The sequence below is a fragment of the Ambystoma mexicanum genome, chromosome 5p, assembly GCF_040938575.1.
Source record: "Ambystoma mexicanum isolate Mex_15411 chromosome 5p, UKY_AmexF1_1, whole genome shotgun sequence".
Taxonomy (NCBI): Eukaryota; Metazoa; Chordata; class Amphibia; order Caudata; family Ambystomatidae; genus Ambystoma; species Ambystoma mexicanum.
This window is the reverse complement of record NC_090930.1, coordinates 1,053,866,968-1,053,892,032: the sequence shown is the minus strand read 5'-3', so window position 1 is coordinate 1,053,892,032 and position 25,065 is coordinate 1,053,866,968. Positions and strand designations below refer to the sequence as shown.

The 25,065-nt window shown below is 47.4% G+C and overlaps 1 long non-coding RNA gene across 1 annotated transcript in view; it reads right to left on the bottom strand.

The window, feature by feature from the left end:
• Window positions 1-13,173: 13,173 nt before the first annotated feature.
• Window positions 13,174-25,065, bottom strand: part of LOC138481417 (uncharacterized) — a 272,771-nt gene continuing 260,879 nt past the window's right edge. The window contains exons 2-3 of the long non-coding RNA XR_011274240.1: window positions 13,385-13,499; window positions 13,174-13,273 (exon numbers count right to left, since the gene is read on the bottom strand). This is a non-coding gene — a long non-coding RNA (uncharacterized lncRNA). The remainder of the gene's footprint in view (window positions 13,274-13,384; window positions 13,500-25,065) is intronic.

Genomic DNA, 25,065 nt, shown 5'->3' with positions numbered 1-25,065 from the left:
AAACAGCAGTATATACGCTGCGAAGCGAGAAGGAGAAGTATGCGGAGCAGGGCATTTCGTAGGCGGTGCCAGGAAAGTGAAACTGAAAGTGAGAGCTGAGTAAAATAACTGAAGCAAATCCCCCTGTAATCAGTCCTGTACTTTCCATCCACGTGTTTTAATGATTCCGTGGTGAGCAACACATCTGCTGCTTGTATTTATTTAATTTATTTATTTTTATTTATTGTTCGCTTGCTAAGCGCCCACATAGTGTGGGGAGGGAACAAGGGAGTGAAATATATTACAAAACACAATAATTAATAAGAACAAAGGAGGGAAAAGGAGGAAAGGACAAACCTACTATGCCTTGTGAGTATTCAGAACGTGCAAGTGCATCAAGGAAAAGGGCAGAGGGCGTATGTGTTGGAGAGTTCGGGCTCATGATATGATAGGTTATTTATAACGTGCTTAATAGCCAAAGGTTTCTAAGCACGGACCCAGGGATTGAACCTGTGTTACTCCGTGTCCTCTTGTTTCCAAGGCGAGCACATTGCCCCTAAGCTATCCTCCCGAGACATGGGTGAGGACAGATGTAGTGCTTGTGTTGATGAGTGCTAAAAGGCCAAAGGCAACGTTAAAAGAGTAAGTGCGAACCTCTGAGGCGGATGGTGTGCCAAGGCAAGTGCTGAGGGTAGACAGGAGCTGGGCAGATTGGGTGTGGAAGGTCAGGGGCCCCGAGGATGCATAAGGGCCCCGTACACCAACCACAGCAACTGTGGGATTAGCAGAGAAGAGAAGAAGGGAAGGAGGAGGTAAAGAGGTAGGAGTTGAGGAGCTTCCGGAATTTAAGAAAGTTCTGCTTGAGGCGCAGAGGCAAGGGCAGGCTGTTCCATAGGAGGGAGGAAAGCGATCAACCACATACCCTCTGTTTAGCAAAGTGCTTTACACACAAGGGCCCTCATTACGACCCAGGCGTTGGACCATGGTGCTAATAGCTAATAGCACCATGGTCCATGCCGGTACCGACTCCGCCATGGCGGAATGGGGAACTACCGCCCCATTCTGAGGTTGGCGGGGCGGTAATTCCCCATGCCGCCATTGCCCTTCCCCATTCCCATTTTTGCCCCATAGGGCTCAATGGGAATGGGGAAGGCGCTAAGTACGGTGCCGCAAATTGTGGCACCGTACTTAGCACCAAGGTCCCTTTGCGGGTTGGTTTTTTAACGCCTGCTAAAAGCAGGTGTTAAAGTGCCACCCGCAAAGGGACCTCGTAATCAGGCGTTAAGGGTTTAACGGCGCCGCCACCTTTTACGGCGCTGTTAACCCCTTAACGCCTGGGTTGTAATGAGGGCCAAGGTGTTGGTGCCAGAGGAACAAAGTGGTCTAGAGGGAGAGTATTTAGTAAGATAAAATTTGAGATAGTGTGGTCCCCGGGCCCAGACAGCCTTATGGATGATGCAGAGGGATCTGAATTTAATCCGTGTAACAATCAGGAGCCAGTGAAGACTTTTTAGGGCAGGAGAGATGCAGTCCATGGGTTTAAGACCAAGGATAAGTATCGCTGCCCTCTCCTATTCTGGATTTGCTGAAAGGGTCGCAGAGTGGAAGAAGGTAGATTCAGGAGGAGGCTATTGCAATAGTCAAGGCTAGCTAGAACCAAGGCTCGGGATTGAGCCTCTGGGGAAAAGTGAGAAAATGGAGAATTCCTTTGAGACGGATCAGCTGAATGTGGGACTTCTTGACAATGTCATGAGTGTGAGGGAGGAAGGAGAGAGAGGAGTTGAAGATGACTCCAAGGCTTCTGGCTTCAGAAGAAGGAGCAGGGGGAGAGCCCAAGGAGAAAAGCCAGAGTGAACGGAAGAAGGAGGGAGCAGGGGTCCCAATAGGAAGGATCTCAGTTTTACAGGCCTTGAGGCAGAGGTTGTTGGAGATGCACCAGGACTGGATGACAGATAGTCAGGGAGGATGGAGGGTTCAAGAGGTACAGCAGGAAGTTTGAAAAAGAGATGTGTGCCATCCGCGCAACATTGGAAGGAGGAGATGAGGCATGCAAGCAGGGCAAGTTAGATGTTAAAAAGCTAAGGGGAGAGGATAGATCCCTGGGGGACACCACAGGTGGAGAAGGAAGTAGGAGAGGAGAAGGTGCCCAAGATGACTTAGGAAGAGCAGTCAGTAAGGAATGATGTCAGCCAGTCCAGTGCCTGTTCCGAGATACCAAAGGTATCATGTAGCCTTTGTATGAGGATGGAATGGTTGACTGTGACAAAGCCAGAGGAGGGATCGAGAAGGATGTGGACAGAAGGGGAGTTGGAGTCCAGAGATGTGAGCAGTTCTTCACATGTGTTCAGAAGAGCAGTTTCCATGCCTCTGGATGCTCGGAATCCAGATTGATGGTCATGGAGACCATCAACAAGGTCGGTGTGTGAGTTGAGTTGGGTAATGCCAGCTTCTCCAACAGCTTACCCAGGAAGGGGGTGATGGAAATAGGGCGGTAGTTGGCAGGGCATGTAGGGTCTGTGGAAGGTTTTTTCAGGAGTGGGCGCACAAGGGAATGCTTAAGGGAGGAGGGGAAAGATCCAGTGTCAAAAGAGTGATTGCAGAAATCAGAGAGTGCAGGGGCAAGAGCGCCAATGTTATCCTTGATGGTTCTGGATAAACAAGAGGAAACCTGTTTAGGAGAGACCTTCATGGAGCGGACAACTCTGGTAACTTATTCAGGTGTGACAGGGGAGAAGGAGGAAGGGGAGGGGCCAAAGGAGGCAAGGGGGTGAGGCATGTTGGCTAGCAAGGGAGTTCAGGATGTCCTGAGTTTTGGTGGCGAAGTGTGTGGCCAGTGCGTTTCAGAGGGCCTGGGAAGGAGAAGGGGAGGAGGAGACTGCAGAAGGGTTGGCTAGTTCCCTGCAGATCTTGAAAAGTTCAGCCGTGTTGTTGGATGCACCGGAAACCCGTGCCCATATGTCGGCTCTTTTCTTGGCGTGGATGGAGAGTCTGTATTGCCTTTGGTGCAGGCAGCAGGCCAGTTTGTCAGAAGGTGAGCCTGAAGTTTGCCATTTCCATTTCGCTGCCCTACACTTTCGTTTCAGGGCTGCAAGTTCGGAGTCGTACCAGGTGTTACGCTTAGATGCAGGTTTCAGCTGGATCCTCATGACTGGGGCGAGAAAGCCAAGGGTATTGGTGATGGAAAGGTGGAGGTTACTGAGAGCAGAATCAGAGGTAGAATTAGAGGTAGGAGGGTGAGGAGGAATGAAGGTGGAAGGGAAGGCACCATCAGTCACTTGTTTCATCGGGTGGGTATTAGTGAACAAGAACGGAAGCAGTGCTGGACTGGCCCACCGGGACACCGGGACTTCCCCCGGTGGGCCTCGGGGCATAGGGCCTCTTTTCTTGCTTCGGTCTTCGGCGGAAGCATACATAAATCATTAAGTTGAACGCACACGCAGGCCAGCCTTGGTGGTTCTCTATCACCCTGGCTGCTGCATTTCTCTTTTCTCCCTGGGGCCAATGGAGCGGGTTGCACCTGCGCTTCCGTGAGGGGCACAGCCTGGAGAACCGCATGTGCCCTGCAGCCCTGTTCCACCCGCGGCCATAGACTGGCGAGCTAGTGCGACTGCTGCCAGAGGGTGGAGACTGCCTTGCCCGCATAGCCGCCTGGAGTGAGACGCCAGGGGCAGCGGGCACCCTGAAGTGCACGGAGCGTTAGGGAGCTCGGTGTCTCTGGTGAGGGAGCTCAGTGTCTCTGCGCCCCACTTCACACCCCTTGCTTTTCTGGTTAGGAGTTGGCGGCACTTCTACTTGGGGCTGCGCCTTCGTCTCCTGTCAGAGCGGGGGATAAGTTCTCGGTCCAGTGGGCTGACCGAAGTACCCCTCAATTTGAGGTGATCACCAAACCGAGGACTGCCCCCAGAGGACCACGCACAGCGGGGTGCCGGAAACCACCAGGTAGGTGAGTCTAAGCGAGTGGGGATTCCCCGGTCTGTTGCCGGTGGGGGTGGTAGAATGGAGGGCATTTGGGACTCCTTGCCATAAGAGGGAACGGGGTTGACCCCGGGGAAGATATGCGCATGTGTGGGGGCTGGGGAGGGACACAATTGGGAGCCCTAATCCCAGCATCTATTATTGCCATGCATGGTGTGTTCCTGGACGATCTGCTGATCCCTCTGAACCTCTTTTATCCTCAGGCAAACCCGAGAATGCCTAAAAGCAGCTCCAACTAACTGGGCACTTACAGGGAAGTCCGGAAGCAGAGTAAGATCACCCCCATCCTGCGCGCCAAGTGCAACATCTCTCCATGAAATGCTGCACGTCCCTCTCACTCCCTGGAATGAGCGCCCTGCCGCTCTCACTCCCTGGAATGAACATGACGCCCATCGATTCCTGGAATGGGCCTCATGTGTCCCTCACTCCCCTCTGTGAGTCGTTCTGTCATCCACTTTATACATTTTGAAATTGAAAAAAGTGAGAGGGCGCTTTGAGGATGTTGTGAGGGCTCCTAGGACCTGTAATGGGACTACGAGCAAAGGAAAGGATGCCATGCTGCCAGCCACCTGCCTGGTTAATCTTGTGTCCCTGGGCAGCATCCACCAGCTTCTCCGGGGGGCGGGGCCCCACCCGGCCACAGCTCACCCATCCGGCGCTCATCTGCACCTGGGAGCCTGGTGGAGGGCTGGCCTTGACCAAAGGGGTCATGTTTCTGAAATGTGTACATTGCAGGGAGGGGAACCCCGAAGTGTGCACTTACACACTTGCGTGCAGTGTTCGTTGTTTGCACTGCAAAGTGGCAGATCCAGGGTCATACTGCAAGGAAGTGCAAAGGTATGCATCTGAAATGCAGTTACAAATGTTCCTAAGCAGGGGCGCAACACAACCTACATTTCGGCTGGGGGAGGGGGAGGGGCGACTCCTTCAAATGTTGGGAGAGGGGCTAGCTTCAGAGATGAGGGAGGGGCAAACGTATTTGTGTGGGGGGCATCTAACTTCTGTATGCATTCTAATGAGACTATTCGTTTGCAGCTTCAATGTTACAATCAGTTAACTCTCTCCTTTAAGTCTGAAACCACACACTTAAGGACTGCTGTGAGAATGAGCAGTCTCCTCTCCCCTGGCATGCAAGTACTAACCCAACATCACAATTTCAGTTGCCTAACACTTTATGCATATGAATGCAGGTGCAACATTTCGGGGGCTAGCAGGCAGGGTCACCCCGTTTTGTGAGCCCACGCCTTAGAGATGTTGGTTGTTTTGCCACTTGGAGTGGGAAAAGTGGTGATGAAACAGGTGTTCCACTTTACACCTGTTTTTTCACCACGTTTTGCACTCCAGGGGATTTGAAATTCACCCCGTAGGTTGTGTATGACGTATAACCTAACAAAGTGGGACAGAACCACAGAGAGGTCCGCTGACATAGAGCAGGAAGAGCTGGGGTGGAGGCAGTCGGAGCAAACCTGGAGACTAAACAAGAGCATTTTAAGCAAATTAAAAAATGGTACTGCAAGGTATGGTGAGTGTTTTGCACTCTGCTTTAGAAAAAGTGTAAAGGTCGACTGTTGGAATTCACTTCGATAGAATTACTTCTTGCGGAAGTAAATTGGGACTGATTCGTGGAATTGTTTGCACTGCTGAAAATTGACTACACTGCTGAAAAGTGATTTTGTACTGGCGACACAATCCCTGATTCATCGAACTGTGCAAAGTGTATTTTTGCAGTGCAAAGTCCGTGCAACGTTAGTGCATAGTCATTTTTGCAGTACAATATGAATTTGTGCAGACTTTGTACTGCAAGAATACACTTGGCACAGTTCCATTAATCATTGTTTGTGTCAGCAGTGCAAAGTCACTTTTCAGCAGTGCAAAGTCACTTTGAACCGTGCAAAAAATTCCACGAATCGGGCCCATTGTGTATAGAGACATTATCAAAACCCAATAAATAAATGTACCTGTTTTTGATGGGTTAGGAGTTATGGCGGGATATGAGGGGCTAGGAGTGGTCGTGGGGGAGGTAAAGGGATATGGGAGAAGTAATTCTGTTGCATTGAATTGAGTAATTTCGATAAAACAGTATAGGACCAGTATACTTGCCTTCTACAAATCCCAATTGCAGGCCACATTTACAATGGATTTCTAGGGAATGTCGCCTGCTTCCACCAGGTGGTAAATCCAGGTGGGTTCCACAACAATCTATTTCATTACCGCCAGCTTGAAAATCACATGCTGGCAGCAAACCGGGCAGCTTTGCAAGGTAAAGCCGGCTCGGCCTGGCAAATCCACTGAAGTCCCCGGAAGCAGTAGAGGTGGTGGGAAACATTGCCGCCACATACCACATACCACATCCGGGAATCGAAAAGGTCCCCCACAGGGTTTCCATGGTGCAGTGGGTGGGGAAAGGCTCTTGCACTATAGGCTCACACCCAACGTACCCCAGGAGTAGCAGTCATGTCCTGCCTGCATAGATTGCTTCATGCCAGCCCGGGTCCATTGTCACAATCATGATCCGCAAGACATTGCATGAGGGCTACCGCAACTACAACCCAAATGCAAACAAACTTCTATAAATCAACTTGCCCCCAGGAGCGAAATATGCTGCGAAAACGAACAGGACCGCACGAAAGACAAACGGGAGAAGGAAGAAGCCAAATGGAAAACACCAAATAGTCACAACTGCGGAACAATCCCCCCACCCCTCCCCACAAACATGATTGTCTGCAGTACAAACACCAGGAGAAGAGAAAAGTCTCTATACCTAACACCATTGCTCGCAACCAACCACTCACCAGAACAAATCAACTCAACCAACAATGCGAGACGTACCAACAACGTACCAGAACTGCTAAGGAAAAGAACAGAAACATACAGAAGGAATAGGAACAAAATCGATGCCCTCACCCCATATATCACAAAAACACAAAGACACCTCCTTCAACTGCAACAAAATAAAGAAGATGAATCGTAAGAAAACAGAAACCCAATACGTAACCTAGCAGACCTACATATTGACGACACAGAGACCACTGAACTACCATGACTCCCTGAGAGGAACTTGGGAGCAAGCCAACGCGACAACCACAAGACAAATCCAATATCAAAAAACAAAATAAACCACACCAAAAAAATACACTGCAACCTAATCAACGCAAGGTCAATGTCCAAACATGCCACAGAAATATACGACCTGCTATGCAATGGCAGCTTCGATGTCCTATTCATTACAGAAACATGGTTAGATGACAACTACAAAATCACACTCCATAGCTGCCTACCCAACAACTTCAGGTGCGCACAGTGAAACAGAAAGGAAAAAAGAGGAGGATGTCTTGCAATAGCATTCAAGGAACACCTGAAAATAAAAACGGACGAAACACTAAACATCAAAAACTGCAAATCCCTGGTCCTTCACTTGACAGTACACCCGGAAACAAACATAAAATTCATACTGGTCTACAAACAACACAACTTTCATCGACAACTTCATCACCAACATAGCCATCCAACATGAACTTCTGATAATCCTCTGGGACTTCAACATCTTGTTTGAAGAAGAAAGCGCAAACTCACAAAAACCACTAGTCAAGCAGCTAAAAACAATGAAAGAACAACAATTGGTTAAAGGAGTGGGACACACACTTGGCACAATCTTGCCAACAGAAACCTTATCACTACAGCACAACCAATACAGATACTCTGGAGCAAATACCTCAAGTGATCAAGCGACCAAATAATGCAGCCAAACAGCCCAATAAACTCCCAACTACCACAAAAAGAAACTGGTAGACCATCAAAGAGAGCAACTTAATAGAACAACTTGAACTCGCAAAACCACCAACCTGGACGAAGCCGACCTCATCGGAAAAACAGAGCTACTTCATAAATGGATCGCTGAAACAATCAACAACATCTCCCCTGAAAAACCTTTCGCCCCATCAAGAAAGAGAGCATTGGCAAAATGGTTCACCGCCCTACTCAGCACCATGAAAAGGGAAAACAAGAAGCTCGAACTAGAATGGAGGAAAAAATACGACCAGTCAAAGAGAGCACAATTCCTGTGACAACTCAGATCATACAAAAAAGAAATCCAAAAGGCCAAAAAGAAATACTATGACAAGACAATCACCAAGGCCACCAACACCCAAAAACAACTGTTAAATGTCATAAATGAAATGAGGAACTCGCCGGGATGCAACAACACTCCGATATCTTCACAAAGACCGTGCAGTGACCTCGCGGACCATTTCAAAAATAAAATCAGCAACATCCCCTCAATTTATGCAAAGCAGACCAGTCAACCAAAACACAGAACTAAACCCGCCAAACATGAACCAACCGTATAAACTCCAAAACGTCCACAAATATCAGAGACATTCGTCAAGCTGGTAAGACACAGCAGCAAAGCAGGCTCCCCCACAGGGTTCGCTGGTGGAACACTACTGAACCTCTTTAACTTAAGTACTGCAGTCATTCACATATGTGCACATCAAACCACTCCTCAAGGACACAAGAGGTGACGTGGAAGACCTCTCCAACTACAGACCGATTTCAAACCTTCCCTACCCAGCAAAACTGCTAGAAAGCTACATCTACAAATTCCAGGAACACGTAGAAAAACACCAGCTGCTGTACGAAGCACAAGTTGGCTTTAGACCGGCAAGAGGAACAGAAACAGCACTCCTATTTATGTGAGGCATAGCTCTGCATACAGTGAGGCATAGCTCTCCCTGAAACGCAAGCCTGTGAGATCTGCATACAGTGAGGCATAGCTCTGCTTGAAACGCAAGCCTGTGAGATATGCATACAGTGAGGCATAGCTCTGCCTGAAATGCAAGCCTGTGAGATCTGCATACAGTGAGGCATAGCTCTGCCCGAGCCGGTAAGATCTGCATACAGTGAAGGATAGCTCTGCCTGAAACGCAAGCCTGTGAGATCTGCATACAGTGAGGCATATCTCTGCCTGAAATGCAAGCCTGTGAGATCTGCATACAGTGAGACATAGCTCTGCCTGAAGCGCAAGCCTGTGAGATCTGCATACAGTGAGGCATAGCTCTGCCTGAAGCGCAAGCCTGTGAGATCTGCATACAGTGAGGCATAGCTCTGCATGAAACGCAAGCTTGCGAGATCTGCATACAGTGAGCAAGCAAGCCTGTCAGATCTGCATACATTGAGGCATAGCTCTGCCTGAAACGCAAGCCTGTGAGATCTGTGTACAGTGAGGCATAGCTCTGCCTGAGCCTGTAATGTGTATACAGTGAGGGATAGCTCGGCCTGACACGCAAGCCTCTTGCTTCCATATAATGTGACCGGCGTGGGCTCTGCTGCTGGAAACCTGAACCTGTGAGCCCAGGCCTGTCCACTGTGAGGGGCCACTCTCCTCTAGGCCCCTGGCATCCGTCCGTATGTAGTGAGGGATATGTTTTTTGTCGAAATGTTGACCCGCTACGATCTGCAAAGAAGCAGAATGTGTCGCCAGAGTCCCCATTTTGTGTGGAGACACGTCGTGACCGGGGGGAGTCAGGTGGTAACGGCGGTTTTGTGCCCGCTTGGGCTTCTGGGATGCTCCAGGAGCCTGTCTACTGTACTTGCATCACATGATGCACACATTGCGCAGGTTCAGCGCAGCCCATGCAACCTTAATGCTGCTGACGTTGTCTCCGAGGATGAGGCGTGCAGGGAAGTGTGCTCAGGCCGTGGCCCACTGGTGCTGCCATTTCTTCACTGATTTCAGGTGCAATGCCAACCATTTGCTACTAATATATGGTTGTATTTTTTTGGGCAGTGATTTACATTTGGAGGCTCAGCTGTGTATGAAGTGAATGTTTGCTGCTGCTTTTGAAGTCTCGAGCAACTCCAAGAAAGTCTCAGCTAAGAGCCATATCTAGAACCTGTCCTGTGCATTAACCGCAGAGCTACCTAACTAGCAGTGTTAACGATGCAGGCTTTTAGGCGGTGCATTTGCGGCCATTGTACTCGGCCCCGAAGGATAAGGAAGCTACTGTGCCCGAAATGTCCCAGAGAAGGGAATTTGTGTGAATGACGCACTGACAATAAAATGCAAATGCAGTCTTGATAAGACAAGCAGGACCTCCGTAATTAAAAAGCAATCTTTTATTTGCAGTCACAAGACAACGTATAATTAGGAACTCTGGCTGCATTCTTTACTTGGAAAGTCTATACATTCCAGCCCTGCTGACATGAATATAACCCCTCCTTCCGCCAGGAGAGCCAGACGCATCGCTGGGTCTGCAGATATGGGGATTATGGCGAAAAAGAAAATTGCTCTGCGTGCATATGGACAGCGCCTAGAATGGGAAATGTAATCTTCAGTGCCACAAAACCCACGAAATAAGTACCCCTGAGCAAACACTACCAGGTCAGCTTTTTGTTTCCTGTAACTGGGCTTGGTAACTTTGCATTTTTCTTGTTCATTTATTTGCTATTTATTATAGCGCACACTGTGGTAAAGTACTGCTTTAAGTCGCCACATGGCATGGAGGGACAAGGAAAAACTGGGTGCAAAATAGGTTACCCATTCCCAGTGATTCGATGTCTTAACACCCCTTACATGAGTTGAATAGCATCCAGCGCCATCACCACCACACATAACTATATTTACTGACCCCCCCTTCTACGTACCTCTGCATAAACACTGAGCACCCGCTGGCCCTACTCATTCTATCCCCCTGTCTGTGTTGTCAGCTCTTGCCTTGTGGAGACACAGCCTGAGCCTGGCGAGGCTAAGGGTTCAGGACCTCCTGAGGTGACAGGAGAAGAACAGTTAACAGTTGGCTGAAAGACAGGTGCCGGGACCCTGGTTCAGCGTGAGACTTATTAGCTTATGGATCCCGTCCTTTCTGGTCAGGCGATAATCAGGCAGGTCAAAGCAGATTTTCACACTGCAGTGGTAGTTCCCTCCATGTTCAGTCCGCCATGTTTATCAAAAGGTACCATACCATGTGGGACAATATGCATTCTATAGAGCAGTCACTATTGTACAGCGACTTCCTCTCTTACCATCACTAAATCTGTGCATACCCAAATGGTGCCATTTGTTCCTAAATCTGCCATGTAGTAAATACTCCAAATACCCTTAGTACATTTTCAATAGTTTCATCAAGGCCGTTCGCATAATGGCCAAGTATCGACTCCAGGGCAGTGTTGCACTCCTGTGCTCCAGCAAGGCCTCTATTCTCCTGCGCTGCCTGCTCGCATATCCGACAGGCCTGTAAAGTCAGAGCAGCTGGCCCACTTCTTCCGTTATGGAAGTCATTCCTCTACCTAGTTGATCCTCCACCGGCTCTTCCCAGTGCAGTGGTGGCCTGTCCGTTTGGGGCTCTCATCACTGCGCATAGACCTGTGCCTTTCTGACAAATTCAGCCCAGTTCACCCAAAAGTGTGCGCCGTTTGAGGATGTGCTGGAGAGGCTGCAGTGGAGGAGTGGGACGGATTACTCAGTGTGCGGTAGTGTTAGGGCCTGGACATCACCACCTTTGCCAGCAACTGGGCCTGTACTAGGAACTCCTTCCCGTCTGTGAAGTCAATGGGCACAATTCTCACCACTATTAGTGTGTTCATACGAGTGTTCATGCAGGCGTATAAGAGGGTTCTCTTCCCAAGTGGATCTTTTTTTGTGGTCATTCAAACCACGGTACATAGTTTTTGTAACCTGGATCCAGTGTATCTGTTCTTTGTTAATGTCAGCATATTTTGTCTGGGGAGATTCATCCTTCCTGTGACCGTCCATCTCAAATCGACGTCTTTATGTTTGTTGTGTATGAAATGTACTGATTCTGATCCACTTCGAATTTGGGATCTAGATTCCACTATTCGGAGTTCTAAATTTACGGGATGTGGGAAACAGTCAGAAATCAAATTACGTGGGCAGCACATGAAATAGATCATATTTTCAGGATTACAATTTTAAAACATGTTTCTCAACTATCGTTCCTTTTCACGTGCACCTGCCGGTTTGTTGCCTGTGTTTTACTTCTGCAAATTTCCTTACCCAGTACCATTACTTACATGCAAAGTCTAAATGAGCAAACAACATTGAGTGGCTCTGCTTAGCAACCGCACTATAACTGCCAGTGAGTCTCTCAGTAACCTGCACCCTATCAATCCAGCTATAGAACCAGGAGAAAGTCAACCTCTTTGCTGTTCCTTCTGTTCCCCTTGGTACAAGCGGGACCCACAACTCCCCTATCAAATGCACAAACTTCTCCAAAATGTTCAACTTCCATATCCTACTGACTAGATCTACAAACAAGAAATTATCAAAATAATGCTATACTGACTGCCCCTAAACTGGAAGAAACACTGTAAGAAAGGCCTAAATCACTTGAATAGCATGCAAAACACTGTTGACCACAAATATAATTCTTCTGAAACTGCATTTCCAGAAATCAGAAATCCTCAGAGCTCTGAGAAATCTGCCTCTTACTTTCTTTTGCCTTCTTTACATTTGAAGCCCTCAATGGTGCATGTGAGTTTAGGGCATCACGGGGGTCTGGTGTACTCGGTCCTTCTTTCTAGGGTAGGGTGTGGGGTGTACAATATACCTATGGCCCAGCGCACACCTCTTAGTTAAGTTATTTGAAGACGTTGGTGATAAATTAATGGGGTGCCGGGGAGAAAAACAACCTTGACACTGGGTTGTGTTAACCTATGTAAAACCAACAGATGTCCACACTCTTGTGGAACTCTCCCGTCCCCTGCACACCCAATCAATTGTGAAAACAATAAATAATTTAACAATTGTAACAATTTGTTTTTAAAAAATGTTTGTGAAAAACAATTTAAGACAATGATTATGTTAAAAAATAACCATCAATTTAATGTTGCTATCAAATACAAGCTACACATTTGCATATTGATTCATTAGATGTTTATCATCTATACTGATGCGATTTCAACTTTACTTATTAAGCGTGGAAATGCACATTTATCTGTCACACTCAATTTAGGCGCAATATTCTTCGTGTGCACACAGTATGTTTAACACATTTTCTATTAATCATAGAGAGCGTTAACATATATTACTCGACGCGTTTCGGGGTTAGTTTTGTCCCCTTCTTCAAGAGTTGTTTGCCCTCTTTCTATTTCTCCTTTTGTTCTTCACCTATAATATATAATTCAATATTCAGTATAACATTCAGTTTTCATCTTAATCGGTCTCTATCATGTTCTTTTTGTTGACCATATCTATAATAGTAATCACCTGGATGTTCAATGTCAAATCTCCTATCTTGATAATGATTGGGGTCTTTTCCAAAAATAACCAAATAGTGTATTTAGAGAATGGTTGGTATGCAACCTGTAGAAATAATAGAAAAACGGTAGAGAAAAACTAAATTAAAATCGGAGAATGAGTCCTGAATTCTAGTTAAAAAAGTTCTTATCATGCAACATGTGCATCAAAATGTACCTGCCGTATCTTCATCTGTGGTGCCACACAGTAAGTTGGTTAGTGTCACTGTTGGACCGCCAAGGTATTCCCGTGGGGGAGGAGTAATTTGGTTGGATGATTTTCCAAGATGTACCTGTAAAATACATGTACATGTGTTGTAATAGATGGTCAAAATTAAACCATGGATAATAGTTAGAAAATGGTCTATGAAACTGATGGGCATTGATTGTAAACAACTGCTTCTATGGAAGCAGTGGGTCTATGTTGTCTAGCACAGTCACATCCCATGTTAAACGGGCCGGTTGATAAAATAGCTAATATTCACATGGTGTCTATCTGTTGACATATATAGACATAGTATTTATGCTCGATGCATCTGTCTTACCTTACTCTACGAATGGACGTTCCAGGATTAGGTGCTGCTATTCGCGAGGCTCCTCACGAGTAACACTCAAAAATGGATGCTGTTTATGTAGTGATGTTATCACGTACGAGCGTGGTGACGTCATTGTGTTTACACTGTCAACGTGTGATGTAAAAATCGTCATGCCTACGCATGTAAACACGGTCTGTTGATGCGCGTACTGGTTAAATATAAGTATTCGTGAGTTGCTAAATCAACTCATCACTAACTAAGCCCAATGTGTGATATATCATATTGATTTCTAGAGGTAGGTGTTAACAAACACACCTGGATCTGCCTAAAATTAGCAGAGCTAGCCATTTGGCGTCATGTATGTGCGAGTCCCATGGGGGGAGTGATATTGACCATCCATGTACTTATTACTCCAAACAGAACATGCTCACATTCTCCATTATGGTATCCTTGAACCTTATTAAATAATTCTCACGGGCGAAAACTCGGAAAGAAAAACCGCAGCGTTTTCCAACACAACCGCGTTGTGTTGGGGAGCCCGAGAGCCCCAAATGAGAAAGCAGATTCAGGCAGAAACAACGCAGCATTGCGGAAAACAAGCGCGTTGTTTCTGCCTGAATCTGCTTTCCCATTTGGGGCTCTCTGCTCCCCATGGGAAGCCCGAGAGCCCCAAATGGGAAAGCAGATTCAGGCAGAAACAATGCAGCATTTAGCATTTCCCATTTGGGGCTCTCCGAGAGCCCCAAATGGGAAATCAGCTGTAGGCAGAAACACTACGCGGCATGTAAACACAACCGCGTTGTGTTTCTGCCTGCTGTGGCTTTCACTTTGGGTCTCCGGGAGCACCGGAGACCCAAAGTGATAGCCACAGCAGGCAGAAACACAATGCGGTTGTGTTGGAAAACGCTGCGGTTTTTCTTTCCGAGTTTCTCAGGCTCCGCCGAGCCGGAGGAGCCTGAGAAACTTGGAAAGAAAAACTGCAGCGTTTTCAAACACAGTAACGTTGTATTTATGTTTGCGGTCGCTTCAAAAGCAACCGCAAACATAACTACAAACGTTTTTAAAGATGCGGTTTTATTTCTAAGTTTTCCGGGCTCCTCCAGCCCGGAAAACTTAGAAAAAAAACACAGCTAGTGCTTATTTTTAAAATAAAATAAATAGCACTTACCGAGATTCAGCTGCAGCTTTCCTGCTCTGGTCTCCGGTCCCCGTCCTCCGCGTACAGCACTAATGATGGGAAAGCCACCCAGCGGTAGCTTTTGTTTACTACAGCTGGCTGGCTTTTCCTTCATTAATGCCGCAAAAGCAAAAGCCAGCACAGGAGGGCATCCATTTCACAAAATGGATGCACCCATGTGCTTGCTTTTGCAAATTTTGAGCTTGAATAGCTCAAAATTTTACATAGGAAGTTTTAAAAAAGAGAATGCTAGTATTTTTTTTTTTATGTTGCCTATCTAGTTTTTAAATAACATTTTTTACTAGACCATGCCTTTAACTGATATCAGCTCTCATCAAACCGTCTATAAATTAACTCACTGCCACACGGTAAGCTGGGTAAAGAGACTCAATAAATATACAAAGTCATTGGTCACTGAGTAAACCTACATTTTGTTTTTTAACGTGGCTATTACCAATGGGAAAATATAGAAGTCCAGACATGTCCTGAGAATAACATCTCTTGCTGCATTCTCATGACAGTAGTAAACAGACCTTCTAAGTTGTTCAGACATTGATGGAGGTGAGTGAAATGACAGAAGCCTGTTTTTCTCCTGCTTGCATTAGACCACACACATGTTTTGTTATAAGTTGATGGATGCTTTAAGCTGCCTTGTAAATACTATGAAACTGTTTGAAGATGACTTGTAAATTTGACCAGATCTTTACAGGGTGATGGTAATCTCAGTGGTAGAACCCGCCGGTACGTGGTGGACTACCGCCAACCCCCCGTAACAATGTTTCCGCCGCCCGATATCCCGGTGCCACCAGGATTTCATGAGATGTGGGAGAAAGGTAAATCCCCATTCCGGCGGGGCAGGAATGAGGCTACTGAAGCACCCGCACCGTTGCTAGCGGTGGCGGTGCTTCAGTGAAAGCACTGCCAATAGGGGCTTGATTTCCCAGCAGGTCACGTCTGCTGGGAGTACCGTGCCCCTGCCGGCAGACTTGTAGTTTGGCGGTCCGGAAAGGGTCCCAGTACATTGCTACCGGCACCCTTATTTCCAGACAGCCAAACATATAATGATGCCCATAGTCTGTGTTCTCCGGGCAACAGGATTATACTTTTGACAGATTCTGGTCTCTTTGAACTTTAGAAATAAAGTTCCATCTTAAACTCGTGCAGTCTGCATCTTTTGTTTTCACTTGGCACTGGTAACAACCCAGTCTTTGGGAGGAATATACTCAAAGGCCCAATGTGTCAAGTGTTATCTCTCAGGTGCATAGGTGATTACCTGCATCCCATGCACCCTTGTCACGGTAGCGAATAAGAGGCAGAAATCATAACTAATATGAGTCATCAGCCACACAATTAAAAGAAGCACTACAGTTTTCAGTTCTTTAGCATTAGTTTACTTTTGGGAAATAGTCTGTGTTTCCATTTATTTCGACAGATGGTAATGTGCCATCTCACCTCTGATTGCCACCATTTTCCACAAACACTAACTTGTTTGCTGCTGTCCTTGGCTAAATTGTAAGTGCTCAAAAAATGAAACACAGTGTCACATTGCTAGCTCAGCCCCTCCTTTGGATGTAGTACCTTCCCCTTTTTTCAGCCCTGAAGCTGCCCAAGGGCCATTGACATCCTCACCCATCATACTGGTTTCTATGCAAAAAAAGGGTGGGACGCAGTGTTTGGATTGTCACCATGTCCTCGTGATTCATTGTATTGGCTAAGAAGGGGCCTGCGGAAGCATTTTCTGAATGATGGCTAAATCCCCCCTGCTTGTGAGCACTACATACCATGGACAGGCCTCTTAACTTGCATGGGACTACAGAAACAGGAAGAACCAGGAAGTGTGGAAATACCTCTTAAGCCTCCTGAATCGAAGATATGTTATGTTACTTTGCTAGGAAGTATCCAGCATGGCAGTAGTAGGTGTGGCCAGTCCTGGGAAGAGGGTCCATGAACTGTGGAAATGGCCCTGTTTTTGTTCAATCTGATTCCTCCAATGTGTGGTCAAAGAAGGGAGCAAGCCCTAACCAGCCTTCGTTTTGGCATCTCACATCCTATCCCGACAATATCACTACAGTCTACAACAGTGTTGGCTTGTTTCATTTTAGAGAGGAGGGGTGTTCAGCATGTTGCAACTGTGCATTTTGAAACACAAATTTCAGAACAACATGAGTAACAAGTCAAAGCATTTACAGTCGGTTCTCTGGAGCAACACAAAACACTCTAGCGGGTACTATGTACACATAAGCTTTTTCCAAATTATGTTCATGCTAATTCTGGCCAAAGAAACAGGCAGTGGCAAAGCCAATAGTTTTGATTTTTGTGTAGGCAAGGGATACCGCTACCTTGCATGGGATGCACTACCTCATATCTTAGGCCGCGTGCTTTACCTCGCATCTTAGGATGCATGCACTTCTTCACATCCTGGGCCGCGTATGCTCCCTTTCATCTGAGGCCACGTCCGCTACCTTGCATCTTATGCTTTGTGCGCTTCTTCGCATCCTAGGCCGTGTGTGCTCCCTCGCATATTAGGCTGTCCGCGCTACATTGCATCTTGGGCTGTGTGCGCTTCTTTGCATCCTAGGCCGCGTGCGCTCCCTCGCTATTCTAGGCTGCATTCATTTCCTCACATCCTTGGCTGCGTGCACTACCTTGCATCGTAGGCGCATGCAACTCTACGCAGTGTGTGCTCCCTCTCTAGTCGACTACGCGCACCCCTCCTTCTCCTAACCGCTGAACTCCCCGCATTCCCCATGGGCTCTCACCCTCCCCCCTTTGCTTGCTCCCTTCCCCTGACCTATTTGTACTGTTCTTGAGGTTTTGTTCTCCATGGTTGTTTGCTTACATTGCATTGCCTGCATCCCTGCTGTGTTCATTCTTTTCTTCTAGGTTCCCCAAGGGATTGTTCTGTTCTTGTTGTAGGTTTCGTTGGTGATTGACTTTTGTCTACGTATTGCATCTGGTTTTCTGTCGTTGTTCTGTCCTCTGTTTTCCCCCCTTCCCTTTCCCGCCACCGTAGTGTTTCCTCCCCACCTCCCTGCTTCCCAGTGCTACCCCCTTCCAGCCTCCCTTCTACCCCCACTCTTCCTCTCTGCACCCTCTATGGTGATCTCTGGCTCACCTATCTTCTCTAACTGCTTCTTTATCGACTAACCTATCCTTCTCACTGAGTGTGTCAGGAAGAAGTTCAAAAGGGACATCCTGGTTGCCACCCCAGGCCTCCCTATCGCTGTTACCTACACCAGTGCTTCCTCCAGAAAGACCCTTACTGACATCCTATTTGTCGTTCCCTGTCCAGGCCTATGGACCCCCCCCCATATAGTCTCAATTCTCTCTCCTTTTTCCTCTTCACCCGTTAATGGTGGCACCTGGTGGGAGGCTCTTCTGGTCCCCTTCCACTCCTCCAAGACCATCATTATTGTCTACCTAAATGGCACCATCTTGGTTCAAGACCCTCATGCCAACCTCCTTCTTTTTGACAGATGCTTTCCACGCCCTATCATTTTCCTTTCTTCTCCTGCTGTCCCTTCTTTCCCCTCTCTGGCTCCTTTGCTGCCTCGATCCCCAGCCACCTCTATGGCTGCCTCTGCTGCTTCTTTGGCCAGTTTGATGCCTGCTCTGCCGCCTCCATCCTCTGCCATCTCTACGGCTGCCTCTGCTGCTTCTCTGGCCACCCTGTTTCCTCCTTCCTCCGCCATCCCGCTGGCACCCACCTCCTCCTGCTTGGTTACTGCCTTCTCCTCCTTCCTCCTCTTCCATACCTCTGACCTGTACACCTTAACGGAAGTCCTTCAAAGGGGGCAACCTGCTCCACATTGCTACTCTTAACTCTCCCTATGCTGTCAAACACTCCTCTAACATCTGCCGTCTCCTGTAATAACTCGATCTGGATGTACTCGGTCTGACAGAGACGTGGTTCATGGCCAGCTCTGCCACGAGCTTTGACACTCTCCTTCCTGATGGCTACAAGATCCTACAAGATGGCTGCACCCATAACAAACCGTCCCAGTGGCGGTGTAGTCTTGATCTTCCCGGAGTGGTTCCCTGCTTCAATTATTCTGATGCAGGACTAATACTCCTTTGAATGCCTGTCTGCAGGCTCTCTATCTCTCCTGGCCTTTCTCTCACTTTGGCCACTATCTACAGGCCGTCCGGTCAGGTCACCTCCTTCCTCTCTGAGTGGGCGGACCTCTCCTCCCCCCTCCTCACCTCTACCTCTCAACTTCTCCTCCTCTGAGACCTTAACATCCACCTGGATGCTACCTTGCCTTCTGCAGGACTCTTTAGCAACCTCTGTGACTATCTCTCTCTTTATTCTTCCCTCTTGCCCGAATCACTCGGCAGGGCACACCCTGGATGTTCGGATCGCCTCAAACCTCCCACTATCCTACGCTCTCACCACTCCTCTCTCCTGTAGTGATCACTTTCTCTCTTTCCTCCCACATCTCTCTCTCTACCCCTCAGGCCAAGCTGACTCCAGCACTGCCACCTATCTTCTCAGTCATCCGACTCATGAAGCGCGTGTCAGTTGAGGCTTTCACCGCTACTTTTTCTCCTCTTTCTGCGCCTTTGGCTGACTCACAGCCTCGCATAGCCCTATCTAACAATCATCTTTGTATCTCTAACACTCTTGATGTAAGCGCCCCTGTCATGAGGATCCACTGCTAGCCCAAATCCAAGTGCAACTCTTGGTACAACTCTGACCTTGTCACCCTCAAATGCAAGTGCAGGGTGGCTGAGAGGAAGTGGAGGGCATCAGGTGCACCCGCTGACAAAATGGCCTGCTGCCTGCTCCAAAAGCAATACAGACTCTCTGTCCTCACAAAGAAGAGAGCCCACATCCAAACCTGCGTCTCTGCTGCATCTAACAACTCGGCCGAACTCTTCAAAATCTGCAAGGATCTGGCCAATCCTACTGCAGTTTCTACCTCTCCTGTTCCCTCCCAGGGTCTATGTACGGCCTTAGCTTCTCATTTCATCACTAAAACTCAGGACATCCTGTCCACCCAATCTTCCTCTTCCTCCTACTCCACTCCTGACCTACCTGGGGCGCCTCTCCTCCTCCCTTCTCTTCCTTTCACTTGTCCACCTCAGGCGATGTTTCTAGACAAGTCCAATCTATGAAAGTCTCGTCAAAACAGGTTCTTCGCTGTTCACCCAGAACCATCAAGGACCACATCCACACTATTGCTCCAGCCTTAGTCGATTTCTGCAATCACTCTTTTCCCACTGGAACCTTCCCCTCTAACTTTAAGCGCTCCCCTGTGTAGCCCCTCCTAAAGAAGCCCTCTGCCGATCCTTCCTCTCCGGCTAACTATTACCCGATCTCCATCACTCCTTTCCTTCCTGGAAAAGATGGGCATCTCCCAACTTAATCTGCACACTGAATCTGTTGGTTTCCCCACGATCACCTGGCCTCAGAGCAGCCAGAAGCACAGAAACTGCTCTCCTGAACATCCGTGAAGACCTGCTCTCTAACTTAGATCCTAACCTTCCATCTGTCCTCATTCTCCTCGATCTTTCTTCTGCTTTTGACATGGTCAACCAGGCCCTAGCCTGACCTCCTGGCTGACCTCCTTTCTCACTTATCAACCCTCTCAGGTCCAACTTGGGTCTTTTCTCTCTTCTATCTCTCTCTACCTGCGGTGTTCCCCAGGAGCCTAACCTTCCTCCCTGGCTGTTCAATCAATACCTGGCACCTCTTGCCCACTGCATCGCTGCTCTCTGCTCCAACTTTCAGTGTTATGTGGATGACACCCAGCTCTCTGTGAGGCTTCCCTCGGCCGCCTCTTCTCCTTCTCTCATTCCAGACTGTCTGACCGCAATTTAGGACTGATGTGCTGCCAATTATCTCTGCCTTAATGACGGTAAGATTGAGATACTCCTCATTGGTACAGGAACTCCCTCCATTCCTCTCTCTCAGCTGCCTCCAACTCTGGGCCCTCTTCTTGCTCCTACCTGTGAGGCTAAGAACCTTGAGGTCATCTTCAACTCCACCTTCTCCTTCTCTCCTCACATCTCTGATGTCTCTAAGAAGTCAAACTACAAAATGCACCTCTGCATCCGTTCGAGCGATGAATGGAAGACTGCTTTCCAAACCCCCTTTGTCCATTATGAATACCTGTTTGGACTGACTAATGCTCCTGCAATCTTCCAACGATTCATGGATCGAGTTTTCTCGGATATGCTGTCTCTCTTCGTTATAGTATATCTGGATGATATCCTGGTTTTTTCCAAGTACCCTACCTTTCATCAAGATCATGTTAAACAGGTCTTACAATGACTTTGGGAGAACAGCCTGCTGGCAAAACCGGGAAAGTGCCAGTTGCATGTCACCACGGTAAAATATCTTGTGTTTGTACTGAGTCCTCAAGGGATCGCCATGGATCCTAATGAGATATCTGCCATGGTGTCCAGTCAAAGGATCGAAAACAAAGGATCGAATGCCCTTTTGTTTGAAACCAAAAGGACCGAGAAAAAAAAATTGAATGCTTTTATATGTATTTATTTATTTATTTTTTAGTTTAGTATGCATAAAACAGTTTTTTTTAAAAAGGAAAACAGGGGTTTGGGGAAAAAAAAAGCATTGGAAACTTTTTTTTTCCAGCACTTTTGGTGTCGAAAAAAAGGCATTCAATCCTTTTGTTTTAGATCCTTTCACCTACAACCATCTGCCATCCTATACTGGCCATCTCCCTCTATGGTGAAACAAGTACAATCCTTTTTTGGCTTAGCCAATTTTTATAGGAAGTTTATTCCTACTTTTTCATCATTAGTCCAGCCTATTACCTCCCTCCTCAGAAAGGATACGCCTTTTGTCTGGTCATACCCCCAGGTCTCTGCCTTTAAGATACTGAAGAAAAGATTCACGGAAGGACTGGTGGTTTGTCAGCCTGACGTGTCCAAACACTTCCTGGTCAAGACCGATGCCTCAGAGTATGCCATTGGAGTGGTCTTTAAACAGCTACAGGAAGATGCCCTTGAACATCCCATTGCCTTCCTTTCCAGGACACTCTCAAGCAGTGAAATGAATTATTCAGTTTTGGAGAAAGAACTGTTGGCTATCCATCAGGCCTTCATGGAATGGCTTCATCTCCTCGGTACAGCGTCCTTTCATCGCGGGATTTTTTTTTAGGGTTTTTTACCGCAATTTTTTTTAATGAAAACAACGCATTTAATTTGTTACGGGGGGTTACAATAATATATACACAAGAAAAAATTAGGTGTGTTTTTCCATTGAAAAACCCCATGTAAAAAAACCTGCGAAAAAACATCCCGCCATGAAATGACATAGAACCATCTCCTCTTGGGTGCGACCATGCTGGTTCGGACGGACAACCAGAACCTACAAGTTCTACATTCCCTGGAATGCAGGAATTGTAGGGAAGCTAGGTGGCCCTATTTCTTCGTCCAATACCAGTTTCGGATCTCCTATCTGCAGGGATCCTCCAACATCCTCCCTGACGCCCTACCTAGGCGTCCGGATTACATTTCAGATCGGCCAGTCATGTCACCAAAAATGTTCCTGGAATCCGTGTTTGTAGCCCATGCTGATTATCTCCTGCACAAGGTACAACTAGAGACCCAAGCCCGTGAACTGTGGAACTCTCTATCCATCCATAACCCTTGGGGTTTGGTGGACAAAGATGGCAAACTCTTTCGGGGTTCGATCTTATACATACCCCGCCGGGAGCTAATAGACAAAATCCGGCATCTCTGTTGATTCCACATTTTCAAGGCATTGAAGAGTTAAGGCCACCCTGCAGAACCTCAAAAGACACTTCTGGTGGCCCAGAATGCATGGCGATGTCCAGGCTTATGCGCGGGCGTGCTCTGTTTGTGCTCATAACAAATACAACAAACAGCCGTTTACTCTACTGTATCAGCCAACTCTGCCTTCACGTCCTTGGCAAGTCATTGCTACAACTTTATTGTGGAATTACCCCCTTCACGAGGATACACTACCATAATGGTAACTATAGACCTGTTCTCACACATGGCGCATTTCTCCCCACTCTGTAAACTGCCTTCTGCCAATGAAATGGCACACAAATTCCTGTCTGAAATATTCCGCCTTCATGGTCTTCCATCCAACATCATCTCAGACAGAGGAACTCAATATACGTCCCGTTTTGGACCCAGTTGTGTTGATTACTTGGTATTGAATGGGCCTTGTCCTCTGGTTATCACCCACAGAGCAATAGTATCACCCAAAGGGTAAACCAAACCCTTGAACAATATTTGCGTTGTTTCTCCTCTCAGGATAGGATGACTGGGCCACCCTACTCGCAATAGCAGAGTTTGCATATAACAATTCCGATCACTCCCATATGAAAGAAAGTCCTTTTTTTTGTAACAATGGATTTCATCCCTCGGTCCTGCCTTCGGACAGTCCTGGTACTTGCCCAGTACCATCAGCTGATACCTGGATCAATGACCTTATTGACGTACATAGGACTGTGAAAGAGACCCTGCAAGCAGCCAGAGCAAATACAAAGAAGTACACCGATCTAAAGCGCCGCCCTTCCCCTTTGTACAGCGTTGGAGAGAAGGTCTGGCTATCTTCCAAGTATCTTCCCAGGCACTTAAGACCTAATAAACTGTCTCCTCGGTACTATGGCCTCTTTCACGTGGCCAAGGTGGTGAACCCCGTGGCCTATCGGCTTTGCATACCTGTATCCTGGAAAAGGATGCACCCTGTGATCCAGACATCACTCCTCAAACCTTACTATCCATCTACAAGAGCTGACATACGTCCTACACCGGTTATTGCCAATGACCAAACTGAATTTGAAGTTTTGAAGATTTGTGACTCCAGGTACAGACGGGGTCGTCTTCAGTACCTTGTCGACTTGAAGGGCTATCCCCCAAGCGAGAGCTCCTGGGAGCCAGTCTCTAATGTGAACGCTCTTTGACTGATCCGGCGTTCTCACCGCATTCACCTGGGTAAGCCTGGGGGACCGGCCATTCGTAGGAGGCATACTGTCATGCCACGCTTTGCGCGGCCATTCTGGATTGCGCCGCAGTCTAGCGGTTCCTGTCCCCTCTGGTTCCCATGTTAAATGCGCCCATCGGCTTAGCAGCCTTGCGTCTCAATGCTTGGTTTCCTAGCCTGGTTCGCTCGTGCTTCCTTGCTCAGCGCTTGTTGTCTTTTTTCGTTCTTCCTGGATCCTGTCTTGTTTCCTCCTTGTTCTGCATCCTTCCACTCTGCCTCCCCCTTCCTTTTCCCTTGCGGCTACTCTGCTTCCCTCTGCCTCATTCCTACCCCTGCCATCTTCGTTGTGGTTCGCTTCTCGCCGCCCGCAACATTCATCAGCACGCGGTCATTCACGTTACCTGCTGCTTCCAAACCATCAAGAAGGTTCTTCAATCTACAACGTACAAACTGCCAGCTGCCATCCACGTTGTGTGCTGTTTTCCACGCCACCTGCTGCCTCTATTCGACTTTAACCATCTACGTTGCCAGCAGCTCTCCACTACATCATCTGCAGGTTTTTCCCCTGTTTGAGTTTTTTTTCCTGTTATAAGGGCAGTGTCCCCGGTGGCAGCCTGCCTGGTCTTCTGAACAGACTGGGTGGCGTCAGAGGAAGCTAATAACTAAGAGAAGAGAATAGCTAAGAAAAAGACTAAGTAACCATCTAAGAAGAAGACCTCCTCCAAGTCTCCTCAGGTGAGTCCTGGCTCTTTGCTTGCAAAATCTGACAATTAGCCAGCCATGAGGGGATCCAGGAGCAATGTTCCCTCTAAGCTGTGCGCATGTGCACTTGCCCAGCTTCCTTCTGGGTGCCGCTCAGAAGAATTTTAGTAGCGCACACAGAAAATTCCCACCTATTCAAATAAGATTTAATAAGGCAGAAGCCAGAGCAGGTACCTAATATTTGCCTTCTCTCAAAATGAAGCTAAATTATACTAACTATTCTTGATATTCTGGTGTAACCTATTGACATTGCCCTACTATGCAAGCTTGACCTTAAAAACCTAAAAACTTTAAAAATAGAATACACACACACAAGATTAAAAATGAATATGAAAAAGTTGCTCCATAAACAGAAGATATAACTAAGATTTGCCTGCACACATTAACCAAATTATTTTGCCTCCCCACCTAGGATCCTATTCTTGACTCTACCACACGTATAACTCGAAGTCCGC